This window comes from Athene noctua, chromosome 6 (assembly GCF_965140245.1).
Source record: "Athene noctua chromosome 6, bAthNoc1.hap1.1, whole genome shotgun sequence".
NCBI lineage: Eukaryota > Metazoa > Chordata > Aves > Strigiformes > Strigidae > Athene > Athene noctua.
In genome coordinates, this window is record NC_134042.1 from 4,515,576 (window position 1) to 4,534,016 (window position 18,441).

Sequence of the window (18,441 nt, forward strand, 5' to 3'; positions counted from 1 at the left end):
GACATCATCTTTCATCCCCTTTGTTGGACGAAGGTCCAAAGGTAAGTAGCTACAACAGGACTTTAATCATAGTATCTTCTGATCACTTTCTCATCGTTTGGGACATCATCTTTGCATTGTTGTACCATTTAACACCTGTGAAGGGTTTGGCAATGCAAAATGTTCTCAGAGGCTGTGGTACATCCTAAAACCAGCACAGAGTCTCTTGGAGCATGTCCTTCATCTGAGTCTGGTTTGCCAAGGAGACATTAGAAGGGAATGTGGTGTGTTTGGGTTTTTTTTGTACAAACATACATATTTTTGTATAAACATACATAGTTTCCAAATAGATTCAGTTCTATCTTAAACATATATCAAGGATTATTTTATTACCAAATTTATACATTTTTGAGGCTCTGTGTCCGGATTCTTCTCCTCTTTGAATGAACTTACATGGATATGTTTCAGTGTGTTAACTGTTTTAAACTGCTATTAATATAAAAATGAATTGACAACCTAGCTCTCAAATAAGTTCTTTTGTTTTGAGGTGTTCTGATGTCTTCATTGAAATGGCAAGGTTTGGAAAGCACATCAGTTGCTAAGCTGCTTTGTGGGATTTCCCTAAAGACTACTTCTTTGAGTGAATAGTTTTCCATGGAGGAGTTGTTAAAACTTAGAGTTTGAATACATTGCGGCTAGCATTTCTTACGTGGTAATGTACCTGCGCAGCGTGTTCTGAAATCTGTTCTTTAATGTCTCACAGAAAAATTTATTGTAGACTTTTCTCAAGAAGGGGAAAATAGTAATTTTAAGGTCTGAGTATTGTGGCTTAAAGCCTCACTTTCCACAAACAAAATGCTTGATTCTGTGTTCTTTTTCACTAGTGAGATTTTAAGTTTCAGAGGAGTAATTCCAATGTAAAACTGGTGCAACAGGAGGAGGAATAAAGACTTGGGTTGATCTATGGGGAAGGAGTAATTGGATTTTGATTTCTAGTGGCACGCCTGAGTTTTGTGCTCTGGTTGGGGACGCATGAGGGGAAGGAAGCTTGTTCTGTCTATACATTTAAAGTTTTTCTGTGGTTTTCATCTTGCCATGGAAAATTTTTTTGTGCTAAATAAGTGTATGATCCCAAAGCATCTCTGTTAGCACGTGCTTCTTGCTGACAAGGTGCTTCTGAAGCACAGAAGGTACGTTGACATACCGGTAAAGCTGTGTCACCCATCTCTGGCAGTCGCTGTGAATGACATGACAATCTGCTATGTCTGTGCCTGGTGACAAATGTTGTCCAGGTACCCAAGCCTATTGTGTCAGTGTTGTCTGGCCCTTCCTGAAACCTGTTGTTTACAGGGTTATCTCACATACACTGAGAAATTCTTAATGGGCACTCAGATAATGACAGTAACAAAGCTGCAAAGTTACCTTGCTGGCAGCAGTCTCTGTGAGAAAGTCTTACTGCCTTTGGGATGAACCTTCCTGACTGATGGAAGATACTCTGTATCATTGGCAGTAGATTTTTAGAGGAAGTAAGAAATTCATTTTCCCCAGAGAGCTCATTTCTTTGTCATTGGATTTCTGGTTGTATCTTTACAGCCTCCATCTAGCTGCCTTGACCTGTGTTGCCACTGCTACATGTTGTTTGTGTGTTGCACCCTCCTCTTTGGAGTCAGCATGTTATAGATGAAGTTCTGATCATATGGGTAATCTTAGCTACCTCTTAAGTAGAAAGGAAGCAAGAACTTTCATCATCACCTTAAGGATGTGTGTGCTTGGGATAATTGTATCGCAGACATGTTCAGGTATCCTTTGAGTTGACACATGGAATGAACTAGTGCTATTTGGTGGTAACATTTCAGTTAAGTTTGTGCAGTCATCATCTGTAATGCAGTTAATACAGTATTATTTTTAAATTTATTTATTTGGAGATCGGGAGAAAACGCAGCCATAGTGCAAAGAACTAGTGGATAATTTCAGTGCTGCTGGCTGAGCCACATTATCTCCTTTGTGTATGAAACACAGAAATATGGTGTAGGACACCTACAGCTTGTGTTGTGTTTACCAGGAATGAAGTTGTTTGGTGCTAGAGTCCTGGGCAAGTTTTAGCATTGCGTTATGTTTTCTGTATCTCAGTTTTCCCTTTATACTTTCAGCTAGTTCACAGAATATGGATCAGTGTATATGTCAAAAGTAATATTTTTGTGTTAACTTCCTGAATCAGAAATATCCATATTATATATAACTTACAGCAAAGCAGTGAGTGCATAAATCTTTCCTTTCTGTGTTAGACTATTGTGTTGGAATATGTGAAAATTAATTGCATGGTAGGTTAGGAAAATGGAAAGACCTATAGTAATCATATTCATCCTTTTTTGAGAGATTAAAAAATTTAAGTTAAATGAATTGTATTAATTGAACTTTACACCTTTTTCCTTTTTAAAAGGGACTAACCCTTGAACAAAAGGGGAACCCTGTTGCTTAAGTAGAATGCAGAGATGACTGAAGAGAGAAGTGCTTTCAGTTCATTTCTTCAGCAACCACTCCAGTTACATGGCCATTAACAGTTGAATTATTAATGAATATTGCTAAGGCAGCCACACCTGACTGTCAGCTATTCTCTTTCCTCTGTGCTGGTCACCAGGGTCACAGGAATCTTGTTTCACATGAAGCAGTGTGAGATGTAGTCAAGCTTTCTTCCAGTGGAGAATGTGGCTGAGTTGATGTCTTTCACAAAACTCATTTTTTCTAGTTCTTGAACGCAAGGAATTTACTTTCACGTTACAGTGAATGATGAGCATCCTCTTACATACTGGCAAACAAGGCCTGTCTGAAGTGAGTGGGTCTGGGAGGCACTTGCATGAGTGTTAATGAAAAGAAGACATCCTGATGTACTGTGTAATATATGAGGTCACGGGTTATCCAATGACATCACCTGTCCCTTGTGATGGTGCTTATCCTGTGTCCTAGGTGGCATGGCTTACTGTCATCCTCTAGTGTATAATGTCTCCTGCTCACAGGATGGTATAGCTGTCCTGTTCAGTTGCTGTGACTGGGTCTTTACAAAGAGGAAAGCACCCTTTTTTGGAAGCATCTTGAAGGACAGTGACTTTTTTTGTTTGCAATAAAAACAAGAATAGAAAAGATCCCAAATTCGTGGTCTGTGTGATCTAAGTGCAGGATTCATTTTCTTATCCAAATATTTTGCCTTTCTCAGAGTGATTTTTTTTTTTTTTTTTTTTTTTTTAAGCTAAAGTACTGATCTCCATATATTTCAGTAACTTGCCAGTTTTGGGAAGTGTGAGTGAAAAGAAAATTTAGGGACGATAATTGTGTTAAATGAAAACCCCTTCCTGCTTCTTTTGTAGGAGGAAAGTCTTTTCTCTTTAATTTTTTTATTTTTATTTTTTTTCCATTTGCTTTGCCTCTTGACTGAAGTATGTGATCTCTTTCTGAAATGTTTAATTTTCCAAAGTTATAGCAGGGTCTGTTAGCTCAGAGAGCTTTGTACCTCACCCATGAGGCCTGTTTCTCTGATCCTAATGAAGAGGATTCAGAGAAGAGAGAAAACCTCAGTGTATGGATGAGTGCAGTTTACCAGGCTTTCCAACTGGGAGGGTGGGAGCTGTGACTCTGTAACTCTTTGATGGAAGACCTGAATAGATTGTGTCAGCTTGTCTTTTAAGAAAAGTAGAAATTTTTGCAGTAGCTGGGAATCAAAATTAAATAAATGAGTCTATGAAGAATCTCAGGTGACTTTTTAAGGATATTTATTGCTCCCAAGCATCTTCAGTTCAGGTTTCTCCAGGAGAAAAATGTATTTTGAATGCTCAGCAAGATGGCCATTCTCTTAAATATGGGCTTATGTGTTTCAAAGTGAGGGTATGTGTGGCAGCAGCTCTGGTGCTGCGAGACTGAAAACCTTAGTAAGTCTGGAGTAGGTCTGCTTAGGTACGTTGTTAGAAAATCTAAACCCAAATGAGCAGCAGCCAGTATGGGCTGCAAGTGGGTTGAGTCCTTGTTCTGTCAAGTAAGAATTAGTTGTTATTATTAACAGCAGTGATGTGCAGACACAGTGGCTCATGGAAATGCAAAGGCTGAACGCTGCTTTGCGTGGTCGCTGCCGTTGCACACTTGTGTTACAGGGAGTAGAAAAAACCTTGTCTAGCGCCCGTATGTGTTATACTAGTGGTCTATTTTGATGGCAGTGGCTGTCAGTCTAGCACTATATATTACCAACCAGAGCATCCTTAAAAATATCAATTATGTACAGTTTTCATTGTCTTCTGAACTTGCAGTGTGTGGGAAGGACGGAAAGGAAGGTGCAAATGCGTGAGTGGTAGAGGAGAGCCAGTTCGAGCTAGCCAGCTGCTGATTCCCTGGGGCTGCAAAGGAAATTTGAACGTGGTTGTTAAAGAGAAAATATGTTCGGGTTGTCTTTGTATTCTAGAGATGTCTCTTTCTGCTTGCCTTATCTTACCCAGATTTGATAGCTGCTTGGCAAAAGTCTTGGCACTGCTTGGCACTAGCAATTCTCTGCTCATTGACCTGAAAGAAACAACTGCTGAAATTCAGAATGCACAGTTTGAGCTGTGCTGCCTTTGTTATTATCCAGTCAATACAGTATGGGGTTTTTTTCATATTTCTTTCTTTCCAGAGATAAGGGGAAAAATAGACAAGCTTTCATAATGTGTAATATCTTTCTTTTAAGTCTGATTAATCAAATACAGTCTCTACCAGTGAAAAAGCACAGTATGTGAGACCCACTATGCTAAATTTACACCCTGCAATTTTCAGACATTAGTTGCTGCTAAACTGACAGAGTGATTGGAGCCAAATATACCTGCTTTGCAATTATATCTGTTGGGTTGGTATTTATGGGAATAGCCAATGAGACTCAAGATTAACCCTTAATGGCAACATGCTGAAACTTCTGTTTCATTAGTGTATTCATCAAGGCTTTCAGGAACCTCTGCTACTGCAACTGGTAATGTTTGCTGCCCTAGAACCTTGCAAAAAAAGATTGCCAAATCTATAAACTTAGTGCATCCGAAGTCTCAGTTTGGGTTTTGTGTGAAAACAAACATATCCTGTCATGGAGACGAGTAGATATTCACTTTGAAAATAAAAACTTTACTACTGAATATGACAAGCATTGTCTTTGCCTGGCCATCTTGAGTTCTTGGGGTTACTGAGCTATTACAGACTTTTGTCTTTGTTGAAAATTTCCATGAAATTCCTGAGATCTTGTCTGTTTCTGTAGGTCCCCATCTATGTACCTTCTGTCAGTGATTCCTCAGCTCATCAGGTTGCTCCACAGCCCTCGGAGCATTTGCCAGTTTGGTACTCTCTGTCTGGGCATGTCTTTGCCCCAGCTTCTGCAGAAAGTACACTTTGTAGCATACATAAATATGATGGATGCCAGGAAGAGTGTGGAGCTATCAGAGTTTGTTTAACCAGCAAAATGGTGCATGGGGTTATAGCAAGTTTTTAGAGATCTCCTGAATTTTTATTTGGCTCAGTGGAAGAATACCTGATGTAAAAAATGTTGAATGAAGCCTTAAAAGGCAAGAATGGTTTTATAGTTAATAAAAAACTTAGTAATTTTTGTTAACTTGGAATTTGTCCCAGGATTGACCCATCTGAGTAAAACACATCTAGGTTCGGAAGCTCCAAGCAGCTCAGGTGAGACACCCAAAATATTTGGATTACGGGCTGAAGTATAGAAAGGCTTATTCTTTCTTAACTAGAGTGCACTGGGATGCTTCTCTTTAAGACTTTTTCTCTAATAGGCACTCTGAGTAGTGGTGTGGTTTAAACTCAGTGGTCAGACAAGCACCACGAGCCGCTTGCTCACCCTCCCCTGCCTGGGGGATGGGGGAGAGAATTGAAGGGGTAGGGGTAAGGAGACAAATAGGTTGAGATAAAAACAATGTAATTGAAATAAAAATAATAATAGTAATAATAGAAAATACAAATGAGTAGCACACAATGTGATTGCTCACCGCCCGCTGACTGATGCCCAGCCCGTTCCCAGATAGTGATCCCAGAGAAGTGAGAATCCCAAAATCACAGTTCCAGAAGTGAGAGCCCCAGCTCCCAGCAGCCCTCATCGATACACTGAGCGTGATGTTACATGATATGGAATATTCCCCTGCCCAGCTTGGGTCTGTTGCTCTGTTGCTCTGGCTGTGCTGCCCCCAGCTTCTTGTGCACCTACGCATGGTCAGGACATGGGAAGTTGAAAAGTCCTTGATTTCTTAGCAACAACTAAAAACATCACTGCATTATCAACATTCTTCTCATACCAAATCCCATACTGAATCCAAAACACAGCACTGGTCTAGCTACTAAGAAGGGAAAAAAAAAATTATCTCTATCCTAGCTGAAACCAGAACAAGTAGGCTGGCATAATTTTTTTTTTTTTTTTTTTTTTACTTTCAAGGCCAGATTAGACTTCTAACAGGCAGGTACTAGTTTTCTTTATTGGAAACTCCTCAGAGGATTTTAGGAAATAACGGAAGCAGAATTGGCAGGAATCAAGAAGCAAAAAATTGGAAAAGGAAGAAAGCTGGTATACCACATAGACTAAATCCTGGACTGTTTCTTGTGTGGCCCTTTCCAGAGACATTAACCACAATTGCCTCCACTGCTCCTGGGGAAACGTTCATTTTTTCTCATGCACGTATCAAAAGTTTTTCTGCTTTTTGATAAGTCTTCCTCTGCGTATATTCATTCTATTATTCTTCAGTCTTCACTGTGCTGTTAAACAGATCAACTGTTGAAAGAGCCAAAATCCAAGATTGCCTATATTGCAAACAAACCCCTGATTTTACTGCTAGCTCGAAGGCAGTTTGTAATATATATATAGTGTGCATGGATGGTGTTTTGCTGTGGCAGTATGTGCTGGAAAGAATTGGTCACCAGTGCCTTGCAGAAAGATTGCACAGCAGCGCTACGCACCCGCATTAACATCCCGTCTGCGTGGGGGCACTCTGTGTTCCTCTGCAGTGGAAAAACATCGTTCCTCTCGGCTAGGGCTTCTGGTACTATGAATGAGTGAAATAAATAAGGTGAAACTAAAATGTTGTGCAAAGAATGAGCCTCTCGCTTCAATATAATCCCTGTTATGTATCTTCTTAACAGCATGTTTCCCATTGACAAAATGCAAATGCCATTTATTTTTCTGTTATTGATTTACTTACAGAAAGCAGCAGAAATCTAATCCGTGCAGCAAATACTGAGTCACTTTATCTTCTGTATAAATTTTTATTATTACTGTATAAAGCACATCAAAGAGCTCAGTTTGAATGGGAGAAAATCATGCTTTAGGTAGGTGGTTGTAAAGGCTGTTATTTTTCACTTGAAGTGATTATTTTCTAGGTCTCTGGTAGTGATTATGGGAAATTCCCAACTTCAAATAACTAACCACTTGTATACATCTGTCATTCCTGAGCCCCATCTTCTGCCCCCACTTAACTCTCTTTGAGGCTTGCCTGGTAGAGGACAGGTGACCAGAGCTATGGGAAAAAGACAAATGTAACCTGTCTTTTAGAAAAGAAACCTCTCAAGTGTAAAGCAAGGGCAAAAGCTCTTTAAATATACCTAGGGCATGACATTTGAAGAGGCTTGTGTCCTGTGGTGTCTCAGTATTGAATTAGACCAGTATATTAGCAATGATCCTCAAAATATTGTGAGTGTGGTGTGAGGTCCTTGACCACCGTCTAAAGGGTGTTGCTGTGGCTGTGCCATGGCATGGCAAGTTTTCAATATAGGGTGGATGAAAATTGGCTGATTATAAACCAGCCTGGCAATCCTCTGAAATCAAGGTTCTAGTTTGTCTTAAGTTGAAACTTTTTTCTGAAGGTGTGTATGTCCATTTCTGCATTATCATTGCAGCTGGAGAAGAATGAGTTGTCTTTCCCCTTGAAGATGCAGGGATGTTCTAAGTTCACTTTGCACCGTGTTTTGTCACCCAGCTCGAGTGGGCTTCCTGTATGCCCTCTTTTCAGTCTGATCCTTATCTCTGTTGTATTTGCATTCCTATTCAAAGAGGTTATCTATTTCCAGGTAATGCTTCTGTTGCTCCCTGTGTGCTATCACTAGCACCTAGTACAGTCACTCTCCTCTTAAACTGTTGCCTTTCTTTCACTCTTGATTGTCTTCTGCTAATTCTTCTCCTAATTTTAACTGTTGCTTCAAGGTATTGCTTGGAAAAACATTCTTGTTGATCTTCCAATTTTTTTAGGAGCCTCAGGAGAGAGGTTTCTGGTCTCCTTGTTTTCTGTTCCGAGGGCAGGACTTCAAAGCAGGATCTGAGTTGCTTTCCCAGGGTAGGGAAGTCTGCAGATCTGTCTGTCTCTGTCTAGATTAAAATCGTGGCTATCTGTCATCAGTCTCCTAACGCTTGGAAATTAGTTCGGTGTTATTGAGTGAGAGGTTATGAGTTTTTTGTCTTTTATTGTTAAGGACAATGTTGATGGTCTGTTTTGTTACCTTGGCCTGCATCCTGGCCCTTCTTGGACTTGGCCCCTCTGCAGAGCCTCACATCCCAGCTGTGTCGCAGGCTCCTTCCAAGGTGTTGCCTTTTAACGTAGCAGTACAGCCCAAGTTCTCCCCTTGTTACCAATACCACAGCTTACTTCCCCTCCTGATGTGCTGTACTGACATGCAGTCAGGCCCTAAATGCCTGAGTTACTCTCCTGATATCATCAGGACAATATCATTATCATAACTTCATCCCGTTTTGCTTTTTCCACTGTGCTTATGCAGCGAGTTTGCTTTCAGAACCCTGCATGTTCTGCCTCTAGCCCACGTGTCAGATGGTGGTTCACCAGTAAGATGTCAGCATGGGATACCAGTCTTCATCCCCTACATGCTTGCTGGGACACAGCATGGCGTGTCTGGTTCTGACAAGCAGCTTTCCTTACTGGGGAAGACTTTGATGTGCAGCTGCCAAGACAATTATTGCTCTTAAACTTTCACTGCTTAAATAAGGAATTGTGGCATAGTTGTTAAGGGCAAGCAACTTTATTAGTTAAGTGATGCCTGTTGGAGTTGAAAATGGCAGAAGTGTTTTGGTTTTAGGTTATCTAGTTTACCCTGAGAAAGGCTATAGGTTAGCTATGGTCAGTTTGATGTAGTGCTTCTGTCACTGACCAAGAATATCATTCTGTACTGTCATCACCTTACATATTTGAACTCTGAAAGTATCTGGAGATGCAGAGCTTGTTTTTTTTGGTTTAGGTTTTTTTTTTCCTCAGTGGGTAGAACATTCTTCTGCCTACCAGTTAACAGTTTCTGTTTATAGGTTTTTTTCCTAAAATAAATAGCTCTTGCTTAAACTGCATTCATTTGCAGAGGTTGATTATCTGTGTGATCTGTGTGGTGGGAAAGAAGACTGCAAAAATACTAAATATAAGTGCTGAGTGACTACTTACTGGAGAAGAGGCAAGAGGATACCTCCTCAGCGTCCTGCCGAGGGACAAGATTTGCATCTCTTCATAGTTACAGCTTTTCCCATCCTCTCCTCCCCTTCCATATTTTTGTATTACTGCGTGTTTGGGCATTGTTGCTTTTGTATGCTGAGATGTAGAGAGTGATAGCATGTCCAGTATCAGCTACCAACTCCAAAGGGCTTCAGTGGTTTTTTGCCTATAAGTTACTATATAAGCATACTTTACTGCCATATTGAAAAGCTTCTAGAGCAACTGACGTTGTAGAAACTTTTTTTTTGCAGAGAATTAACACTGATATTTACAGCCTCACAGCTAAAAGCTGCAGCTCCCTGTGATTACTTCTCATTGGAGCACCCTTTTAAGTCATTGTTGTATGGCACAACAGAAAAGCTTGAGGTAGCACCTGCATTTGCAGAAATAAACTAATAGTAAATTCAGTTGTTTTCTCCAGACAGAACGACTGTGAGATTTTTCTTACATTGGGTGTAAGACCTAAAAGAATCTGCCCAGCTAGTAAGGCTGAACATCCCAGAGTTTGCACAGCTAACCATAATTTCTGAAGGCCCTTAAATACAGGTAATTCAATACATGTTTTTAAGCAAGAAAATGTAATTAACAGCAGCCTTTTATGACCCCTTGCATCTGCATAATGCAAAAAAAGTCCTTGCAGAAACAAGTCTCAAAGAGCAATTAAAAACCTTTGATCTTTGAAAGTAAACGTTAGATTCTGTGATTGGCAAACTTAACTTTAATTGTGCTAGGTAGGTTTTTATTGACATGGAGTATTGTGTGACGAAATTCAAACCTAAGCCCCAACTGTTAGAAACCGAAAAAACCCCAAGGTGCTCATTGTTAAATGGAATTTCTGTTCATCTCTTCTGTTGTTATAGGTTATTCCTTTAAATTTGATTAATTTCGGACATTGAATTCACTTTTGTTCTGAACCTGCAGCTTGGTAGGTATTAGCTGGACAGATGTTTCTTTGCCAGCATGTATCTGAACTGAACTGACAGGATTTCTATTGGTTCTGCAGTCACGCTGCAAAATCCCAAATATAATGTCAGTTTGAACTTTGTCATTCTTTATTACCTTTCTTGCTCTTCTGATCATTTAACTGAATGATACATTCTTCTTTAATCTTGGTGTTCACTTTTTTACAAGATTTACTGTCCAGTTCTGCCACTTGTCCTTACTGGTTCACAAGCTTATGATTTACACTGGGTGATGTGTCGGAAGTATCATGTTGCCAAGGAAAACGTTAGACAAAGAAGGCTGTGTTTGCTGAGAGACCAAGCAGCTAAAACCTGGGCATGTAACAGCAGAAAGTAACTATAGACAGATCTGTATGTAGCGGTTTGGTTTCATCTCGCATGAATGTTTAAAGACTGGATTTACGGGTGACTGTATTGGGAGAGCGTTTTAAAATTTCATGTTTTATTGTGTTTTGGAGACAGAATGTAATTGTCTCAGCAGCTTGTGAGATAAAGGCAAATTTGTGTTCAATCCCTAGGAAAGATCCTTGCATAAACTAAAAATTATTAGTAGCACTCCTCCCACCTTCAAGGTGTTTATCTGTCGATATGAGACTGTATTTTTTTTTTTTCTTTCCTTCCTATCAGTAGGCCATTCAGGATTAGTGGTCAGACTTCCTCCTGTTGAAGAAAAAAGATAAGATTCAGCTTGGAAATCTTATCGAGAGGTGGATGTTGTCCATGAGTACGTTTCTCTTACTCTTTATCGGCGGAGTAAGCAGTGAGATGAGACTGCTGGAGGAGGAGTTTCGGCATTAAGAGCTGTTGTAGACAAAAGAATGTAAACATTTCCCTGGCTGTGATTGGTATCATTTAGCTTTTCAGTCAGCTCCTCTTGTCTGCCCTGATAAAGGATGGATTTGGTTCCTGCAGTGGTTCAGACCAGCAGCTAGAGCTGAGGTTGCAACCCACAACAGTGCTGTTTCTTTAGAAATTATTTGAAATCTCTGTTCTAAATAAGCTGACATTTAAAAGCTGTGAAAATCAAGTGGGTTTTATCTTCCAAAATGATAGTGGGTAGTAATTTGAGCATTAGGTCTACAAATCCAGGATTTTCTGCAATCATACACAGGGGGGAGTTTGATATTGATGGTAGTTTGGGACATGAGAAATGAGACTGAGTTTACTTACTCTCTATTTACTCTCTTTGCATCCGTGTCCTGTTGAGAATAATTTCGATTGTGTTTTCAGGGTGACTAGTGGCAAATGACCAGATAGTGCAGGCTTGATGAAGACTGCATATCTGCTCAGTTTGGTGAGACGCAGCAGTGTTGTCCATGGGATGACAGATGATATCAATAGATCATAAAGTTTACTGAGGCAAAGCTAGCCCTTGCTAAATTTTTCAAATCCAGGCTTTTAAGGCACAACTTTAGACTAATCTGAGGTTCTTCACTGTGTCAGGTACTTGCACTTGTATTCATCTGACACTGGCTATGGTATAACTCGATTTACTGTCTCTTCAAAGCATGGTCTGAATCTGTCCAAGAGGAGGATAATACACCTAACTGTATCATATGGGTTCTGCAGAGAAATCTTTCCTCAAAGGTAGAGAGGCTGAGCAAAATAAAATAAAATAAAATACTTTCTTCTGAGAGGCTAAAACCAGTTATCTTTTCTGTACTCTGCAGGTGTCTGTAGTTTGTAATGTGATCTATAAGGTGACTTACTGTTGCCTTTCATTGTGGGGTAGCCGGTATATAGTGATGAATGTATTATATACACTGTTCATGAAGAAGTTGCATTCTTTTCTATGTACACAGATTCTGTCTTTTATCGAGAAGTGTGTTGAAAGTTACAGAGTCTGGAGGGTATACAATCAATAGGATTCACTTTGCTTTTAGCATGTTTGAATATAGAAGTTACATCTAAGTTTTTTTTGTTCTTTCTTGCTGTTTTTGCTCCTATCCCCATTGAGATGCTTAGTTGCATTTCTTGATGTGTATTTATACTGCTTATCTTTTTGACACCTGTACTCTCCTCTTCTTCCATCAAGTTGAAGCTTGAAGTTAAATTCAGGAAGTATCCATTTCTAGCCAGGGAACATCTGGGAAAGGGTTATACATCAGACACTAACCTGATTGCAGTCAAAGCAAAGTTCCACGCAACGGTGTCTCTCTTGGGAAATGACACTGTGATACTCGATAGCGGTCTAAGCCAAACTGTTGGCACTGGTCGGGCCAAGAGAGCCAGAGCTGTTTCAGAAACAAGCAGGTCTGTCACAGCCTGTGAAGGTGACTGCTGTTTTCTGATGCTGAAGCTGAAATTCCAAATAATCTGTCTGTACTCAGGACTGTGCCTTCAGAAGCAGTGCCTTCTGCTAAGAAGTAGAAAGAGAAGTGGTCCTGTTAACGTGCTGGTGTTTGGAGTAGAGCTGATAAATTGCTAGGAGTGATCTCAAGGGAGGAATGCTGCTGCCCTGTGATTCAAAGCACTGTGCTGAAGGAGGTATCTTATGAAGACTGAAAGCCACAAGTCAGTGGTCTTCACTGCCTGCTGCTTGAAAGCCTTAATGGTCTATAAATAACTGTGCACTGCCATACTGAAATCTGAAATGTGAGCTTCTGGTGCAGCAGAAACAAAAAGAATCCCCCAAAGTCTGCTGGTTTTACCTTTTCACTTTTCTTTGCTAACTGTGCACATTACTTAAATAAATTGAAGAACCTGTAGACTTCTCTAGCAACTGTGCAGCAATCCCTTCTGTTTCTCTCCTCATTCTGCTTACCAAGATGCACGAATGTATACCTGGCTTTAAGCTGCGTGGAAGTTGAAGTGATTAAGCACCTGATCGTGGAGCTCATGTGGAGACAGTAACTGGCCAGCTTTCCTCTGTTAGAGAGTAGCTTCCCTCTGGACTCGGTGTTTCCAGGGGGTCTGTGTATGTGTGAGCTGCCTGCTTTTGTTCAGATGCACTGCTATGGAATTTTTTTTTTTTTTTTTTTGGTGACAGTGTCTTCTTCTCTTTTGGAAGATCAGAAAAATAGTAAGAACCTGTGGGTGTAAGACAAAACGATTAGAAGAGAGTCACTGTTCAATAACCTGAAGATGACAATTGATGGAATACGTTCTTTGTATATCAGTTTTTTATTCTGGACTGTGTTAACTTTCCATTTAAGTGCCCGGAGATAATAGCTAAGCTCTTCTGAGAGCATAAGTAACACATAATTGGGGAAAATGTTTCCATTCCAGAGGATGTTAATTATTAGAGGGTTCTGTGTAAGGGCATGCTCTAATTCATTGCACAGTAATAGTTTTCATAGTTTGCTTAAAATCACTGAAGGGGGAGGGAACTGGAGAGGAGTCTGGGGTAAACAAAACAATCCTAAATTTGTAGTATTGATCTTGTTGTAGGAGATGGGCGGATGAGTCAGTCCGAGTTGGTCTTCTACTGTAAGTTATCTTGGGGGATTGAAGGCAAGCAGGGTGGGGAAACTGCTTGGTAAAGATAACCATTTACTCATGTGGCCACTATAGTCAAAAAAGAAGTTGGGGGTCATGTACTGACCCCTATTGCCATGAGCATCCAGGAGTCCCCACTAACAAAAATTAGGGAGAAAGATAGTCATGTGATGACTCCATTGCCTTGCAAAGGATCATAAATGTTATTCACCAGGGGATAAAAAGGGCTCAATTCCATCATTCCTTTGTTCTTGTCTGGAGCACCATATGTACTTCTTGGAGTTAAATGCTTAAACTCGTGAATGAATTGGTCTCAGTCTCGCTGCTGTCACAGTTCAGGCACGATCTCTGTGTTTTCCAGGCAGAATGTCAGGAAAAGTTGGCCTAGTTGTCAGGAGACCACAGTAGTGTGATGAGACACACAGGCTTGTTGTGTCCTCCCTCACCCCTACCCCTCATTTAATTTCTCTTAGGTACAGCTGTTTGATACAAACACTCCTGTTGGCGAGTAATTACAAGTATAGTGCTAAAGCAGAGGCTGGGTTCATGAAATCTAAATTCTGTCCCAAGATCTGCTGTAGGTCTTCTGTGCTTAAATCTTATAGTCTTTTCTTTTTGTGAAGACAAAAATAATGTAGTCCTTCGGGTGGTGTTATAGCAGTACATTCCTCAAAGGTATTAAGAATAAGATATATATTCTTTCACTTCTGTAAGGAAGCGATCTGGTTGGGTAGCTGTAATTTGGGTAAGAACAGTGTATAATCTCCTTTTGACCTTCTTCCTTGGGGAATGCTTCTCTTTCAAGGTACACCCTGTTCAGTAATCTTAAGTATTTCTTCCTACTCTCCCCCTCTGTTTTCTGTTTGAACTTGTACTAGTTTGGAGCTTTGTTCACTCTCCTGTTAATGTCTCATAGCCTGTTTCTCTTCCACCACGCTAACCGTGCCGAGAGCTCGCGGTCCTAGGAGATGTATGTATTTTTGGTGTGTGATCAAGCAGCTGCACTGGAGACAAGCAGATGTGGGGGCTCTAGTGAAATGCCCAGTTCCCCAAATATAGAATCCAGCCATGAAGGCAGTAGGATTAAAATAAGCCTGTTAACCTTGGTTCACTTCCTGCACATGGTGTTGCAAGGAAAAGTCAACTGGTTGTTTATTAGGGAGTGATTCAGAAGACTGTATTTAATTTAGGTCCTTGCATGACTAAGTGTTGAAATGCAGCCACCTACTATAGGAAATGTGCCAATTTCTTAAACACTGTAGGATATTTAGAAAAATATATTCTATGCATATTGTATTATTTATGATGGAGATCAAGATGTGTAAATTGCTCTCCAGTTCCATAAAGGCAGCTTTTGGGTGAAGGATGGGCATCCAGTAGTAGTCAGTGTTCCCCACCACTGTAGGTTTTCTGTCTAAATTAAAAGCTGTCCTTTAGTGCTCTGAAAAGGGATCTCCCATTGATTTTTGACTTGCCTCAGTAATACTTAGTGTGTAATTGGAATTAACCATAGGAGTTTCTGTTCTTTTGACTAGGCTATGTATTTTAAATCTTGACAATGCTAGGTATCAAATATACTGATTCTCATGGACCACAGTTGAAAACTGAAGGAGGGAAAGTTGAACCTGAACAGTGAGCAGTTCCTTGAATAATCACAAATTTACCTGCTGCTTCAGTGGAGAAACATTTTTAAGCACTGGTATTGCAGTGGAGCTGTCAATCTGCATTTACAAATAACCCTCATAAGTTCTAATGTTGCATAAGCAATGTAATCATCAGGCAGTTTAAATGAAGATAGGGGAGGATAGGGATTAAAACTGTTCAAGGGGATTTAAATTGTCAGATAATCACTGGCAGGTGTCCTTTACTTGTGACAGATGGCTTAGGTGTTGTCAGAGCCTTCATGGCAGAGCAAGAGAGAGCTTGTCTTGTTCTTTGCTTCCTGAAGCCAGCCTGAATGTGCGCTGGGGTGCTGGTTTTCTGCAGTAGTGTATAGGAAAGCAAACCAAGTTGAAGATTAGCTAGCATTTCTGGGGACTTACGAGATACACTTATGAACGTGCAGCTGCAAACAACTTTTTTTGGTGATACTTTTTGGAAAGTAAACTTAGTCCTCATTACTGTACTTTCCTTACGTGTTTGGTGCAGCTAATGGGCAATCTTTTTATGCCCTACGTACTTGAATTCAGTATGGGACCTTCCTCTTAAAAACTAGTGCACTGTTTTCATTTTAACGGTGGGTAAAGTGTAGTAAGGAGGTTGAGTAAGTTTGCCACAGACTCTGGGTGGCTGCAGAAGTCCTGACTTTGATATTCTCTCATAAGTGGAAATTGGCTCTGCTGTCCATTTCAGCGCAGTGAGTGTTAAGCCAAGTCTACCTTAATTCCACTGTGTTATTTTGCTGACAGCATGCTTCTATTGCCAGTGAAGTTTATGCATGCACATGTTAAACTGAAATTTATAGACAAAGCGTAATGTTTAGAGTTTCTTCATGCTCAGCTTTTGAGTTCCTCTTCTGGGTGTATCATCTGCACTAGTAGATATTGTAAAGTAGATGTGGAGTGGGTCAGATGCTTGATGTCAACATAAAGAAGTATGATAAGATACATCTGTTCTTAGTGGCTAAGTTTAGAGATGCAAATGGACCTGCATGTAAGCATTTGTAAATAGTTTTGCAGCCTCTGAGGAATCAGATCTTACAGTATCCTAGCAGTCATTCAGCACTGCTTATTTGCTGTCTTTTAAGATGATGAAGGAAGATCAAAAAGTGTTTGTTAAAGTCTGCTGTTATCGCTCACTTTAGCTGTCATGTGTTTTGCTGGTGAGCAAATACTGGCAGGTATTGAAGGTGAGTCGTCTTGATGCTATCTTGCTGCAAATTCCAGCTACTGACTTGTTCTAGTCTCTCTCCTTTTGTTTTCACACCATGTTGCAGATTTCAGTGGAGTGAGAACAGATTTCTGGTGCGCTGAAATCAAACCTGGTGTGGATTTACACCTGGCAAGGGGATAAGCAGAAAAAAAGAATGAATTCATTCAAGTATGGAGCATACCGTGTGCATCATGGGATAGGAAAGTATCATAAATACCCCTTCAGCCTCACAGCTACATACCAGCCTGGAACAAAATAATTCTTTTCACATTTGAAAAACTTGAAGCAACGATGTATTGAAAGTATCCAGTGACAATCCCAGGATTCTCACAAAAAACATGCCAAAGGTTTGGCAGTGAAGAGTTCATGCTTCATCCTTGGCGACAGAGGATTTTTCAAAGAGGCTGAAGTTACTGGCATTGTTCATGAGGGTGTTGAACACGCAAATGTCTGGTATTTCTTCCTCAAAACCTCCTTGGCCAGGGTGACTGCCTACTCTTACACTTTCTGTGTGAGAGTGATACAGAGGCAGCAGTGTTATCGGTGGTGATCTGTTCTGTATTGTGCACAGTTCTCTGGAGTGCTTTCAGGTAAAAGGCTTTTTGTGAAAGATATCCTTGACTTGCTTTCTTAATACAGTGTCAAGTGCTCAGTATGACTTGTCCTTTTATTTTTCCCTGATTCTTTTTCAGTGAGTATTAAATATTTAGATGCTAACATTTTTGGAAGTGGTTGCTAAAACAGATTGACTTTCTTTACTCCGTCCCCTTTAGAGTGAAACATGAGTCCCTTTTTTTATTCAGCCCAGATGGTGTGCTGCTTAAAGTGAGCAATGTGTTGCGGTGAAAATGGACTACTTCTTTCCCCTTCCTCCCTTCCTCCTTTACTTAACTGAACACATCCGCGTAGCTCATATTTGGGTTGAATTCAAAAGTAGTCAAAGAGGCTGCAGGGTAAATATGTCAACTATTGGAAAGCCAGCTCTGCCAGATTGAAGGAATTTCTGCCCCTGCCAACAGGCGGTATAGTCAGGTTTTGTGCAGACAACTTGCATCTGTATGGACCTTACTAGAAAAATGGACAAGATGATCTAGTTTGGTCCTTTCCATGTCTGTCCGGTGCGTGCGTGTAACACTGCTGCTCCTCACGTGCGTGCTCAGAGCCCCCGAGTCACGCAGTGGGCTCTGCGCCGAGCGGGCAGGAACAGCGCGTTCCTGAGGGCTGGGAGGTGATGACTGCGCTGAGGATTTTTTTGAGGGTTTTTGTATCCGATAGAGAAGACTGGCAAAGTGAGGGAAGCAAAGGAGCAATACAATTTAAAACAGTTCCACATGTGCAATTGTTTTGACAGTTCCTTACCCACCAGTGGATTTTTTGGAGATGGAGTAATGCACGTAACAAGTTTCTAGATGTGTTGATGATATTGTTGTCTGTAATCTGCAGTTTTCTTCTAACATTGGATGAAGGGTATGTTTTAAGACAAAGAGCTGTTGCTTTGAAATTGGATTGAGTCACAGTTCTGTGTTCCCATTCTGCAGCAAAGGGCTGTCGGCAAGTAACTTGATCTGCCGGCATTTTTTGTTTCCTGTTTGGTGAAAAGGTTAGTAATAAATACATCCTTGCTTTAGTAGGACATTGAGGATAAATTTATTGTATGACAAAGGAAGTCCTATAAACGAACAATTTACTGAGTAACAAATGAAATCTGC

General features: G+C 40.4%; 1 protein-coding gene across 3 annotated transcripts in view; it reads left to right on the top strand.

Moving 5' to 3' along the window:
- The window catches only part of LDLRAD3 (low density lipoprotein receptor class A domain containing 3), a 110,082-nt gene that overhangs the window by 15,137 nt on the left and 76,504 nt on the right, over positions 1-18,441 (top strand). The gene's annotated exons all lie outside the window — the stretch shown is intronic.